The sequence below is a fragment of the Pinus tabuliformis genome, chromosome 1_2, assembly GCF_031772625.1.
Source record: "Pinus tabuliformis cultivar Carrire ecotype Pingquan chromosome 1_2, CPIR1, whole genome shotgun sequence".
NCBI classification, from domain to species: Eukaryota; Viridiplantae; Streptophyta; class Pinopsida; order Pinales; family Pinaceae; genus Pinus; species Pinus tabuliformis.
Window position 1 is genome coordinate 484,934,975 of NC_142298.1, and position 14,316 is coordinate 484,949,290.

General features: G+C 35.1%; 1 long non-coding RNA gene across 1 annotated transcript; it reads right to left on the minus strand.

Annotated features, from left to right (window-relative positions):
* Positions 1–11,412: 11,412 nt before the first annotated feature.
* LOC149206447 (uncharacterized) lies at positions 11,413–13,870 on the minus strand. The gene is made up of 4 exons (XR_016251926.1): positions 13,813–13,870; positions 13,678–13,717; positions 13,416–13,496; positions 11,413–11,575 (listed from the first exon to the last, which is right to left on the minus strand). It is a non-coding gene; the product is annotated as an uncharacterized LOC149206447 (long non-coding RNA).
* Positions 13,871–14,316: the final 446 nt, after the last annotated feature.

The window sequence follows — 14,316 nt, forward strand, 5'->3', positions numbered from 1 at the left end:
ACATAAAATATCATTTACTAGATTGAAGTTAGAGAGCCATGATTAACCTAGTGACAAAGAGATACAAAGACACTTAAGCTAGAGGATGATCCCTGGTAATTAGGTGGGAGGATATTAAAACCCTCATAAAGTGTCAATTCTACCTAGCAGACCAAAGGATCTAATGACATTACTTCAAGCAGGGGTAGGGGTAGAGTGTATAGGAGTACACCATTGAATTCATGAAGATGGCCATCATGATGTGAATCTCTACCATGATCCCATTTGTACTTATTAGGTATTTATGAGGTCTACAAAACCATCTGAAAGTAGGTGATGTTGTTTGAGACAATAATAGTGGATGAGGCTTGTGTATAGTCATAGTACCTAAGAAACATTGGCAAAAAAGGTAGTAGAGTGGTTAGAAACATATAGAGCACTAGGAAACTTCCAAGGAAGGGAAGAAGAAATGAAAATGGGATAAGGGAAAGAAGATATTGACCTTTGTACATTAGTGAAAGGATCCTAGAAATTGTTGAAATCACTTCAACATCTAGGGCCACATAGAGGAAAAGTGTTAGGAATTTCATCTAGAGCTAAACCCAAAGAACTAGAAGAAGGGAGGGAGAAAAAAGAATATCATCATCACATATTTGAGCAATCACATGGAAAGTAGCTTCGACATGGAAAAGAATATTGTTTTTACAGCAGTGTAGAAGAAGGTGAACCTGAGTAATGTTCACCATTAGGAAGAGAAGGAGATGAACAAGCTGTCTACATTAATATACAGGTCAAGGAGACCAAGATTGATGTCTCGTTTGACTTAGGTACACAAGATAACCTCATAATAATGGATCAAGTCAAAAAACATGGATTAGAGGTTTGAGATCATCCTAGTCCATTTCCATTGGGATGTCTAAATAAAGATGCAAATATTAAGTTAACAAAATAGTATAAAATAAAATTTCTTACTAGTTTTGATTTATTGATGAAGTAGAGTTGGATATAGTTCCACTTGATGTATGTGGATTTGTGTTTGTATGTCCCTATACATACATGTGGGATGTAATATTCATGCATAGAGCCAAATAGTATTACCTCATCAAGGATGGGAAATCAACCATCATCAACATACACAAAGGAAAGCCTAATATTTCACTGGTAAGTACCAACCAAGCTAAGAAATTGATCAATTTGAGCAAGAAATATGTTATATTGGTTTTAAGAGAAAATCAATCTAGTGAGGAGTAATTAAGGGCAAAGTCATTTTTAGAAAGGTGAAATAAATAATAGAGGCAAAAACTAGAAAGGTTTCTACATGCATACATGGGAGTGTTCTAGGAGCCGAAATGGATACAACCCAAGAGGGAAGTGGAGCATGAAATCCAATTATTGTCTACCTCTCAATTACCAAACCTTGGGTTGTAAAAATAATCCATTATGCAAGAAAGAAAAGTGAAGAAGCAATTGCAACAGCTGGTGGAGGAGTATTTGATTCAACCAAGCATCTAACATTGTGGGTCGCCCATCATTATTGTGCCAAAGAAGGATGGGACCTGGAAAATTTGTATTGATTACAAAGAATTAAACAAGATTATTCTTAAGAAGAGGTACCCCCTACCTAGGATCGATGTATTGTTGGATCATTTGTAGTAAGAAAAATGTTTCACCAACATGGATTTAAAATCAAGGTATCATTAGGTTCAGTTTAAAGAAGAAGACACCTGGAAGACCACCATGAAACTAGAAAAGTTTTTATGAGTGTAAAGTGATGTCATTTGGTCTATGCAATGCACTAACTATGTTCATAAGACTAATTAATGATGTATTATTACCTTATATAGATCCATTTTTTATTGTATATGTGGATGATATCTTTATTTTTTGTGCCACCTAGGAGGAGCACATATCACACTTGATGTAGGTGCCAGAGACTTTGAAGAAGCATTGACTACTCAGATTTTGCAAAAATGTCTTTTCATAGTAGTCATTGGTGTATTTAGGCTACATGATTAGTGGAAGGGAGCTCAAGACAAATCCTACAAATATGAAGGCCATCATGAAGTGATTGGTGCCTATAAATGTCTATGAATTTAAGAGTTTCATTATAGTAGCACAATACCTAAGGAAATTCATAGCTTCATTTTTAGTATGAATTTCACCACTTCATGCTAAATAGTGAGTGGAAAGGATGTATATTAGGGGAAAGGTTACCATATTGCCTTTGAAGAGTTGAAGAAGAAAATTATTCAAGAATTAGTTATCACACTACCAAACTTACAATAGCCCTTCAAAGTGGAGATAGATGCAAATGGATATGCCATGGGAGTGGCCTTGATATAGGGAGGAAGGCTTGATATAGGAATAAAGGAGAGTAATCAAGTACCTACCTACAATAAGGATTTTTATGCCCTGGTCCAAGCCCTCAAAAAGTGGAAACACTATCTGATGGGAAAGGAGATTGGCATCCACACAAATTACTAGTTGCTAAAGTATCTATAGGCCTAATGGACTATAGTAGACCAAACACTAAAAGTGGATGGAATTCTTACAACAGTTTCATTAGTAATCAAGTATAAGAAGGGAAACACAAATAACTTGGTTGGCATGCTTTCAAATCCACCCAATAAAAAATATAGCTTTGAGAAATCTGATACGCATGAAACCCTTCACTCATGATGCATAAAAGAGGAATATAAAAGGATGAGCACTTGAGAGAGGTGTTTCAACAATTGCAGATCTAGACTCATGAAGATGGTGGATATAACATAGTTGACTATCATCTCTAGAATGGGTTACTCTATATGCTAGACAATCTTTATGTTCCTAAAGTTGAATGGTTGCAACTAATTAGTATATCATCCAAATAAATAAGAACTGGTGCTTGAATGATTTTCTTAACTTTTCAAAGGTATTCTCTTGACCATTCTACCACTACAATTTGTTTCCACTGGTTGTTATAACATGCAGTGGTATAATTGTTATAACCCTATTTTCCACTCCACCATATTGAGAGAAACTCAGGTTCAACTTACCTTAGTTGCTAGTTAGAATGCATGCCCTTTTAACTTTTATTTTAATCATGTGAGATTTATTCCATTTTAAAAGGGTTAAATTACATAATTGAGTATTTTCTCATAAATATTTTGTGAAAATTTTATAATTATGAGATAATAATAATTTCATAATTGATGCATTTGAGAAAAATCTCATAATTGAGAAAAACGTTTCTAGAGTTTGTCATTCCCAAGGAGATCAAATTGACCCACTTGTGTAAGAGTTGGTTAGGGGTTCAGTATTGTAGAAGTTTCTTAACTTCTCAAGCCCCTAGGTTTCTAGATACATTCTTCTGGAGGATATAATGAACCTATATAATCTCACTAAGAGGAAAGGGGGAAAGATCTAGTATCCATATTGTAGCACAAGAGCTCTACTACATTGGGAGAAGGAAGTCAAGTTGCAAGTTGGAGGAGAGGAGCTTATTTCTTTAGTATATTATCTTTTGTATTGTCATTTATGATTAATAGATTATTGTTCCCTTCTTATACTTATGTTCTAATCATTGTTTCTTCTTATACATGCAGTTTTTAGATTGATAATCCCTTTGTAGAAGACCATTGTTTTATTGGTTGGTGTCGTATGTGTGCAAGGTCTTAGTTTGTGGTAGCTGGCAGTGAGATCTTCAACTAGGAGAAAATATTTATTTGCAATAGGCCCAAAAGACTTCAACGATTTGTGATGGTACCTGGTACCAGCCTTCAAACCTTCTTCTCGTTATATCATGTATGAGTGAAAATTGATTGCTTGTGTAAGAGTGAAATTAGAAATAAATTTGTTTATCCCACTTTAACATTACACACACAACTCTAAGTAGATCCTGGCTAATCTACTGGGTTAAAAGTAGCATGCTAGCTCAGGAAAAAATCTAACGTAATAGAACTGGCGACTCCATTGGGGAGTTAGCCCTAATTTTGTTAAGATATCTTCTTGTATTTTCTTTCTTGCTCTTCTGTTGATTTCTCTTATTTCTCTATTGCTATAAGATCTCATATAGATCTCCATTAGCTTCACTTGCTTCAAATATGGATAGATCTTAGATCTGAATCTTCTCTTTTTTTCTTCTTTTTTTCTTTTCTTTTTTTTTAAATAAGAGAATATCATATCGAGTTTTAGATTGAATTATGTACTTTTTTGTACAAAATGTGATTTAAATAACCATATTTGAATTCCTCTTATAATTTCACCCAAAATAAAAATAAAAAAACAGTAGAAATAAAGTCTGGATAAAGAAAATATGGCTAACTGAAAAATCAACTTATTTTCTGTTTCGTTTTCTAGCTTTGAGGGTTTGTTTTGGAACCTGTTTGCATAATTCTAAAGTGTTCTCCCTCATATCTTATTGTTTCTTTCTAGACCCGCATTCCTACTATTGGTTGTAGCTCATATCTACCTCATATCTTATTTTGCGTTTCTATATTGAATTGGATCTGTTGGGTTATCAGTTTTAGGGTTTCTTTGAAAATGATTTTGCTTGGTTTTGGGACTCTTGTCCTCAAGACCTTCCTCTCATTTTTTAGATTGGTCTTACTGACGCTCTTGCAGTTTATATCTAGTTCATATATGCTTTTGGTTCTTTGGCTCTTGTTAGATTAGGTTAAAAAATCTTGTTTTGAATTAGGTTTTATTTATGATTATTTTGGGTTATTTTGAGGGGCTTACACTTAGGATCTTGCCTTGATTTTTTGGGTTTGTATATTTTCTAAACATGTCAGTTCAAATCTAATTTAGATCTACATTATAGGTTTTGTCTTGAAGTGGACTTGATCTATTTCAATTTTTGGTGTTACCATTGAAAGTTTCTTGCTTGAATTTGCTTACTTTCATTGACCTTTTTTCTTCTTGCTTGTTGTGGTTGTGTAAATATTTAATGGTAAGGTTTATTTAGGTGATTATGATATTTTATTTATATCAAATTCAAAGTTTCTTTTCTATTACCACTCCTTTTTAATTTCTTCTTGAATTAAGGTTTTTGTTTTTTTTACCTATGTAGATCATTATTTCTCTTATACGTTGAACTACAACCTTGATTCCTTACTTGAATTCCATTTTTGTTGTATATCAAGTCTTTTTTAGATTTATTTTGAGTGATATTTGGTTTGCAAAGCCAAGTTTATAGCTTTTGAGTGTTTTGTGTTCTTGTTTGGTGGTGTTTTTTTCGCTCTTGTTTGAGTGATTTCTTTAGGTTGTTTTCTTCGGTTTGATTTCCATAAATTTAGTGAATTTCATTAAAATTTATTGAGGGTGTTTGAAGATATTATTTTCACTATAAAAGGAAAAAGACTCTTTACCCTCCTATAGTTAATTTTCATCGAATTGAAAAGTAAATTGTATATTGTCATATAGCTTCATTAGGGTGTTTCTAACAAGAGTCTATTCACACCATTTTAGTTTCATGTCGTTATCCCATTGAGTAAATAATAACCTCTTAAAATTAACACTTTAATCAAATTTATTAAACTTGTATTTTCTTTTGACTGGTAGCACACCAACATTAGTCTAGGCTAGGGTCTTGGAATAGGAGTGTGAGGTTAACTGCTCCAAGACCAAGAAACAAACTTAGCATATTGTGGTAGGGAGGGTAAATCCACTTTTAGTTATATGGTTTAGGAAGCCCTTTTAACAAAAGGGCTAATCACGGGGTCACACTTGAGGCTAGCAGAGTGACATGACCCGCTTCATAAGTCTTGGTGGCATAGATTGCAGGATTTACATGTATTACAAATGTTGTTATTAGCATTCTTGTTGTACTCTATACTTATGTTGGCTTTATTTTAGGAATAATTTATATCTATATTATAGTTTATTTTTTTTGTATACTTCAACCATGGTTTCTCTGGGGTGGTTTGGCCATCTTCGTTTCACATATAGAACGAGTTTTAAGGGATTTCATTTTAAACTTTTGCTATATACTTTTATAGGTTATTAGTTCATCCCTTTTCATCTCACCTATAGAGTGTGTCTTGAGAGATGTCATTTTTACTTCTTTTTCTTTCTCTATACTTTGGTGGCTCTGTTTCAAGAAAAGATTATCACTAAATTATAACTTTTTCCTTTCATCTATAAATAATTTCCTGCTTAAGCAATATGAACCATTCAAAATAAGCATTGTGTTATAACATAAATTCCTTACAAAGATGCCACTTTCACACTTTGAGCCTCTAGTTTTCATGGATTTGCTTCAAGGAAAAACTATCCCCATAAGCATCATTTCTACCATAAGCTTCATTTTTGTCTACCTAATCATTTGCATAAAACATAATTTCATTTCCATATTTCTTTCTTGAGCATTCTTATCACTTTAAAATATATTACAATTTTATAATGTCTATTTCATATTTTATTTATGAGTTTATTTATATAATTGAAAATGATTTGAATATTGTTGTATTTATTTATCATGGATCCTTATTCAATCACAACCTCATACATAAATGAAAGGGGATATAAGGTCATATTGAATTAATTAGAATTTACTACCATTGTTATTGTAATGTGGTTTGAATTGATCCACATAAAAATCATAGATTTTTTGCAATCCATTCTTTGGAGACTTTGGAAACAACTAAATTAACTCCACTCTAATAAAATTTGATAAAATTCAAATAAAGAAATAACACCCTCTATCAACTAAGGAATGTTAATATCTCGTAACATTACAATATATAATAATAAATACCCACATAATGTAGGAATAGCTATTTTCTTCTCTTAGAAACATTTCCCTTATCATCTTGGACCAAAAGAACTAGTTGAAGTGGTGTTCAAGGACATTGCAATAGCAAGGAAGGAAGTAATATTTAATGTTGGATTATACATTTTTGATGCAAGTACAACACCATTGTTATTATTTGATTGTGATTGTGACATATCACCAATGTTAATATTTGATTCTCAATGAGTAACGTCTATAAAGGGAGGTTGAGTAGCTACTGGAAGATTTTGGTCTTTGTTGGTGAGGAACATGATAACTTTAGACATGGAAGGACGTAGCGTTGCAGAAGCTTGTGTGCAAAGGAGAGCCACATGAACAACTTGTAATACCTCATCATGATAGTTTTCTTCAATGTTGGGATCAATTATGTTTGAAATGGTGCCCAATAGGTAATGGTTCCAAACCTGCACCATAAAAACATTATAGATTTGAATATATTCAAAAAAAATATATACAAGATCAAATGAAGATTGTTTATATTATGTTGAATCCATTACCATTGTTAGGAGAGATGGCATGTCATTGGCATGCATAGCTGTTATATTCTTTCTGCCACTAATAATCTCCAGAACTAGCACCCCAAAAGCATAGACATCAACTTTTTCTGTCAGATGGCCACGCACAAGGTATTCCGGAGCCATGTAACCTCTGCCAAAACAAAAACAATTGTAAATCACATTTTATTTTAACACTGTTTAATTTCATTTAATGTATTCTCACCTCGTTCCAACAATTGTTGTGCTCAAATGAGTTTGATCTTCAGAAAAGTATCTGACCAACCTAAAATCTGCAATCCTAGGCTTGAAATATTGATCTAATAGAATATTGCTCACTTTTATGTCTCGGTGGATGATGTGTATATGTGATTCTTGATGAAGATAAGCTAGCCCACTCGAAATTCCTAATATTATTGCAAACCTTCTTTGCCAATTTAGCAATTTACCCTTGTTTTGCTCTGTAACTTGGAAATAGCAATGCTTGACATGCACACATTGACTATAACAAAATTAAATTCATAGGACTAGGAAACATTACCAAATAAAAAGTGATCAAGCCTCTTATTAGGAAGGTATTCATACACCAAGAGTTTGTCTGGACCATCCACACTAAACCCAAACAAATTGACAAGGTTTTTATGTTGAATTCGACTTATTAGAGTCACTTCATTAAAGAAGTCACTCACACTCTGCTCTCTATTGGAAAATAGTCTCTTCACAACTATCTCCTTGTTATCTAGAAGAACTCCCTACAACATGTCCAATATATCATGTTCAATTATGCTATAAATTTATCTCGTATAATATGTAAAAACTCAATACCATAAAATGAGCATGAAATCACCTTATACACTGAACCAAAACCTCCTTGGCCAATTTTATTTGCAATGTTGAAATTTTTAGTCGCTATTTGTAGACTTCGAAATTTGTAATTTAATTTTGATTTTGATATTGTTGTTGAATATTCACTTGAAAGTTTGTAGTAACCTGCCAAATTTAAAACAAGAAGTTAATAATTCTATAAATGTTATATAACCTTGTGATCAAAATATTCAAAACTTTTAACACATTTTTTTCTTTTAGAAATATAATATAATGACATTAACAAAATATGCATGATTTACAACCCATTTTTGCCACTCATTCAATTGTTATTTGTATTTGTGATTTTTTTATATGTTTAGATGCTTGATTTTATAATAAATTTTAGAAAATGTAATCAAAATTCTTATTATGGTCCCAACATAATAACAACTAAATTATCACATTGGTAAAAATATAAGATCCATGAAGATTGTCGTCGTTAACAACCTTATTAGTCCCTGCCATCTGGCAATGGCCAGGGACTATAGGAATCGGAATTGTCGTTTTTAGCATTAAATTGGGCTGCTTATCATCCAGAATAAGTAGCTACTATGACGAATAACCAAACTTTTGAACAACAATCCATTTGCAATCGATTTGATCATCTTATTTAGCCTCTTCCCCAGGCGGGGAGGCTAAAACATACGGTTATATCATATTTGAGCTTCACATTTAGAAATTTAAAAATTTAACTTGCAAGTAATGCTAGCATTAAATCAAAAAATCAAATGTCAACCATGTATATTTCTTTACTATATACTGAGAAGAAGCATTTCGCTGTCTCTGCATGTACAGCTGCCACAGCTTCGTGGACATCTGCTATGGCTTCGACAACTGCTATGGCTTTTTCCAAGTGTCTTGATCCATTGAAGTTATGACCTTCAGAAAACTGGATAAATTCATTCTAAAAACCTCCGCGAAGCATGCAATTGCGGTGGTGGGGGAAACGGAGGAGTGGCAGAAATGGAGAGAGCGCTGGTTCCTATACCAGGTTTGGAGAATGAAGTTGTGCGGCTCCTTTCATCTGCACCTGCACCACAGAAGACAAGGTATAAGACAAGGTATTTTACGACGTTCATAGAATTAACTTTTCCGCATATTTCTAGGATTATCCTCCCTTCTGTACTCTATTTACAATAATGGCTTCACCCACAACAATATTTACTCTGTAAGTCTGCAGTCTTAGGGTACAGTTCTACTTTTAAGTGCAAACAGTAATCCTCTGTTACTTAACCAGATAAATTGTATTTCCTCACATGCCTAATAAGTCCACCTATTAAACTTAAAACAATATTCCTATATTCATGATTTAAAAGGATAACGAATTTCCCATAATCTGATTTTCACTCAATAACTTAATAATCAATTAATAAATTCAACTATTCAGAATATCATATTCTCTATATCTTTTGTAGTACAAGAAGTTTCTACAATTTATTCCTCTGTAGTATTCTAATGTTCACTCAATAACTTAATAATCAATTAATAAATTCAACTATTCAGAATATCATATTCTCTATATCTTTTGTAGTACAAGAAGTTTCTACAATTTATTCCTCTGTAGTATTCTAATGGAAGAGTTCAACTAGAAAAGTCTAGATAAGCCAAACTGTAGTGACATAACAGATCGATTATAGTTCATATCTCCAGCCGTAAGTATATTCATCCAAAGCACTAGATTATGACCTTAACATACACAATTCCCATACGAACAAATCGTTAGTGCTATGACGACTTCTCTTTCTTATTAATCTCAGGCCAACATACGAGGCATTATCGCATCAGAACTCTAGTTTATTGTAATAATGGAATTCTATACTTCCTCACTCTATATTTTTCCTTCTTATATCCAGATAAGAACATTTCGGTAATAATATTATTCTGACATATGATGCTCATCACGTATTTCCTTAATCTCAATTAACTGTATCCCTTCCATGAAATGCATTATCCTAATGAATTTTGCTTTCAACCACATATTATTTTGCACATATTAAAAAAAAGAATATTAGGAGAAAACTGTACCTTTTGCACCTTTCTCTTCGAATTGGATTTGGAATTGCACCTTCTTGTTTTCATCTGTAATCGCTCGTCAATGTTAAGGTGGCCTTCAGCAACTGTGTGTAGGGCTTCAGCATACACTCATCTCTTCTGCCCCATCGAAGCTCAGCAGACTTCACGGAAGTGCACCAGACCTTTGGGGAACACGAACACGTCTCCCTTCTCAAGCGTTTTGCTGAACAATTTATGGGCGCATTTTGCTGAACAATTTATGGGCAGTGGTGATAAAGCCGACTGAGAGAGTACCCTCCATGACGACCAAGATTTCTGTGGCCCGCGGATGAGTGTGAGGGGGATTAAGGCAGAGAGGAGCAGCGAAATCAATCCGAGCCATGGAGATTCCCAAGGTGTTTAAGCCTGGTATCTGCATTACATTGGCTGGAGTGACGTTGGATCCCATCATGTTACTTGTATCCCCTGCAATATCTAGGCCCCTGAACATGAAGTCATCTGCAGTAACCATGCTTGCATCCGTACACGGGAACCCGTTCACATTAACTGCAATTACAGTCAAATAAACATATATATATGATCAGATTCACATCTCATGAAACGAATCGAACTGACTGTTGTTGACTGTTCAGATCATGCACGAAGGACGAACTGGAAGGACTCAATTCAGCAGCTGTAAGCCATTTCCTCTGAACTGAGCTATTCGACCGCAATAACACGTAATTGCGATTACTCTGGCCTAGTGGTAAATGCATGCACTGCTACTGACACGTGAAATGCATGCAACAGGCAATATTTGTGTGTTGGAGCAGTCGAATCTTGACGCGCGCTTGCCTCGATGCCCGTAACGCTTTGGTATCATAGGTTTAAAAAAAAATGACTTATGGTCTTCCCTCTTAGCTTAAAAAATAAGACCTTTAATAATCTTTCGATCGACTTGAACTTCTGACTAGCGAGTTTTATGGTTTGATCGTCTATATTGATATGTACGACCTATGATTTAAAATTGAATTTATAATTCTATTATTAAGTCCCTAATCATTTGATGTAATTCTTTTGTCTCATTGTTAACTATATTTCATTTCTATAAAAATTGTAAATTGTGTATACATATATCCTGTTTTAGGGGGTCTACATACCTCATATCAAACATGGGTATCTTGTATCTGTGTCATGTAACTTGGGAATAAACAATTCAATTTTTGTAATAACACCTCTCCATTAGAACAAAAGGAAAGATGAAATGGCCCACCTTCTCACAAACAATAGTGCGGCGTGGAACAAAGATCACACTATATTCTCTTTGAAGATTTTGCTTAGTATCGTGCTGAATATGTGACGAAATCATCTTCATAAAATTAACTTGAGGCCGAACAAGGTACATTATACTTTTACAATCAGTCTGAATAGGATCAGCCGAAAGATGGCGCAAGTTTTCCACCCCATGCTCCTGCATTCCACAAACACATAGCTATAAGATAGTGCCCAACAGCAAGTTTAAGCTAAGCTTAATTGCAAAAGATAAGTTCTAGGTCATGCAGTTCTTTTAAAAAAATCCATAAACCAGTCAAACTTCTTACAATTCATATAACTTTTGCAATAAGACTTTCAATGAGGTTAAAGCAAAGCACAGCAAGTTATCAGTTAAGAGACACTTTCAATCTCATAGGACATTATATGGCAAATTCAAAAGGGTGACCAGCATGAGTGAAACCTGATTGGGAGAACAAAACTAAACAAGGCTGTTGATGCCAACAATCACCTCAATCATCGTGATTGTAGTTCATGGTAACTGTGACCAGCAACAACCACCTTGTTGACTCCTATAAAAGAGAGTGGATACAGCAATCACCTCAATCATTTCTTCTACCCACATTTGCTCCACTTATTGGTCAAGGGCCAAGGCATATGACTGGTGCAACAGAAGCATGCTCGTGCTATGGAAAACTGCAAGAGCTATAAGAACTTCTCTCTAGAGGATATTTGTTTTGCGTATATCTTTTGTCTCAGCTTGAGGAGTGTTACTGTCATGAATAATGATGCACACAATCTCCTTGGCCTATTGTAAAATTTTGCACAAGCACCATTAGTAAGCAGGACCAATGCTTAATTGAATTGCTCTTCTTCAGAGTCAATACAAACCATCACAAATGACTTGGCAATGTCACTATCACCGAGACTTTCATAATGTGGTTACAATATCAATCTGAACACACTCCTGAATGATAAGGTGGAGAAAATAGAAACTAATGACTTCTTCACACCACCTTACTTCCGTGGGATACCAGGAATGTTAATATTACTTATAATAACAAAGAGATAAAAGAAACAGCACTGTGTACACCCAACAGGATATCTTAGAGTGCAACTGCAAAACCCATTATATCTACCCAAAAACACTTAATCCCTCTCATGTTTCAATTTGTCATTTACCTCTTATGAGGAGAAAAAAAGGAGTTTACTGCGCTGATTTTTTTGTGGGGAACTGTTAATGGTGGCCAGCAAAAGCTATTCCCAAGCAGAACTCATTAGTTTACAGCTTCAGCATTCAGAATTACAGCTATCTCGATGTCCATTTTCATATTTCGGACTTCCACTTTAGTCCTTGTCATTCCAATTTCGGGGGCAGCTTACTGCAAATGTAATTTGATTCATCTAATTTATGGAATTGAAAAATTACATGTTAGATATCATTTTTGGGATTCAACTGCGTTAAGTAAGTCATTCACGTATGACCCATTTCCATGAGAGGTAGTCGTAACTGACTAATTTCTCATGATTTTTGAATAGTTCACTTTGCACTCATTGCATCGGGTGATGCTCACAGGGGTGAAGAAGTGGGATTGAAACTAGTGAAATGTGGAGAACGAATCACATAGCATCAATCATCACTTCCGGGGCTTGCACCCGGTAACCAGGACTTCCCAGGAGGTCACCCATCCCAGAACTCCTCTGGCTCAAGCGCACTTAACTGTGGAGTTTTTCCCCACAATCAAGCCCACTTAGCTTGCTACCCCATTTGCAAAACCTTAGCAAGTATTGTGCCTTATAAATTACATGTTATTGATAACTTTTGGGTCTTCGATGAATTTGGATTTACTAAATTATCTCTTATGTGCACAGGCCGCAGAGTGCAGGGGGGCCCGAACCCCGCCGCCCCCCATTCCTGGTGCTGTTGCCTATTCCCTTTGTCGTTTCTAGTAACGTGAGTCTTTGGTTTACAGATAGACTGGTTTGTCTGAATAGCAGCAGAATGAAAAGAAGACAACACTGACAATATCCCTCCTTACCTTCAAAAGAGATGTTTGAGCAATCAGCGCTAGCGGCCCGCTAAGTTTCGGGTCCAGAAAAAGCATCTTCCTACCACGAATCTGCACTCGCGACAATTAAAAGAGCAATGTGAAAGAGATTTACATTATAATGCGTATATCCTATTTGCAATGCTGGAAGTGGATATCTATGACTGATGATGTACACCATTACTGAAAAGATTCGGACGCCAGCAATTCGAATCGAACGCTAAGTCAAATCGTAAAAAGCAATTTTACTCACTGTTGTCAGAATGTGCACGAGTTCCTTCTGAGATTTCTCCCTGGATACGCGAATCCAACAATTTATCACTCTGAATATTTTAAATGGAGGGGCAAAGTATTGACAAAGTTCATGCAATTTGGCAATAGTACTTACCTCAGGGATGATAGATTTATCGGGGCATTGTCCAGGCTAGGGCTGCGGCCTTCTGCTTCTTATTTGGACGACTCCTAGGTCAGCGACAGTGGCAACGGTTGGGGTTTCTCATAGTGGCATTAACTACCCCGTTCTTCTAGCTCTGGCATGTTGGGATTCTGCACAACTGACAGGTTTAAAAACGCTCAGCGAACTCTCCTTACGCTGTTTTTGGGCCAAATGAGCTCGGTTACTGCGACTTCTTCCTCGGACCAAACATCAACCAGCTTATCGCTGGGCTTCAATAAAATAAAAAATACGCTGTGGCGATATAGGCTCTTAGCAGTCTTTATCAACGAACAAGGGAATTACGTCACTCTTACAGGTGTCTGGCGGCTATGCTTGATGGATAGCGGCTCCCTGGAAGTTAATAAAAAATCATTCTTGCAGATAGCGACAAATAAGATGAGAGATGATGCGACTGTCTTTAAAATGGTGCTTGATTTAACTCTTCAAATTTTCTCG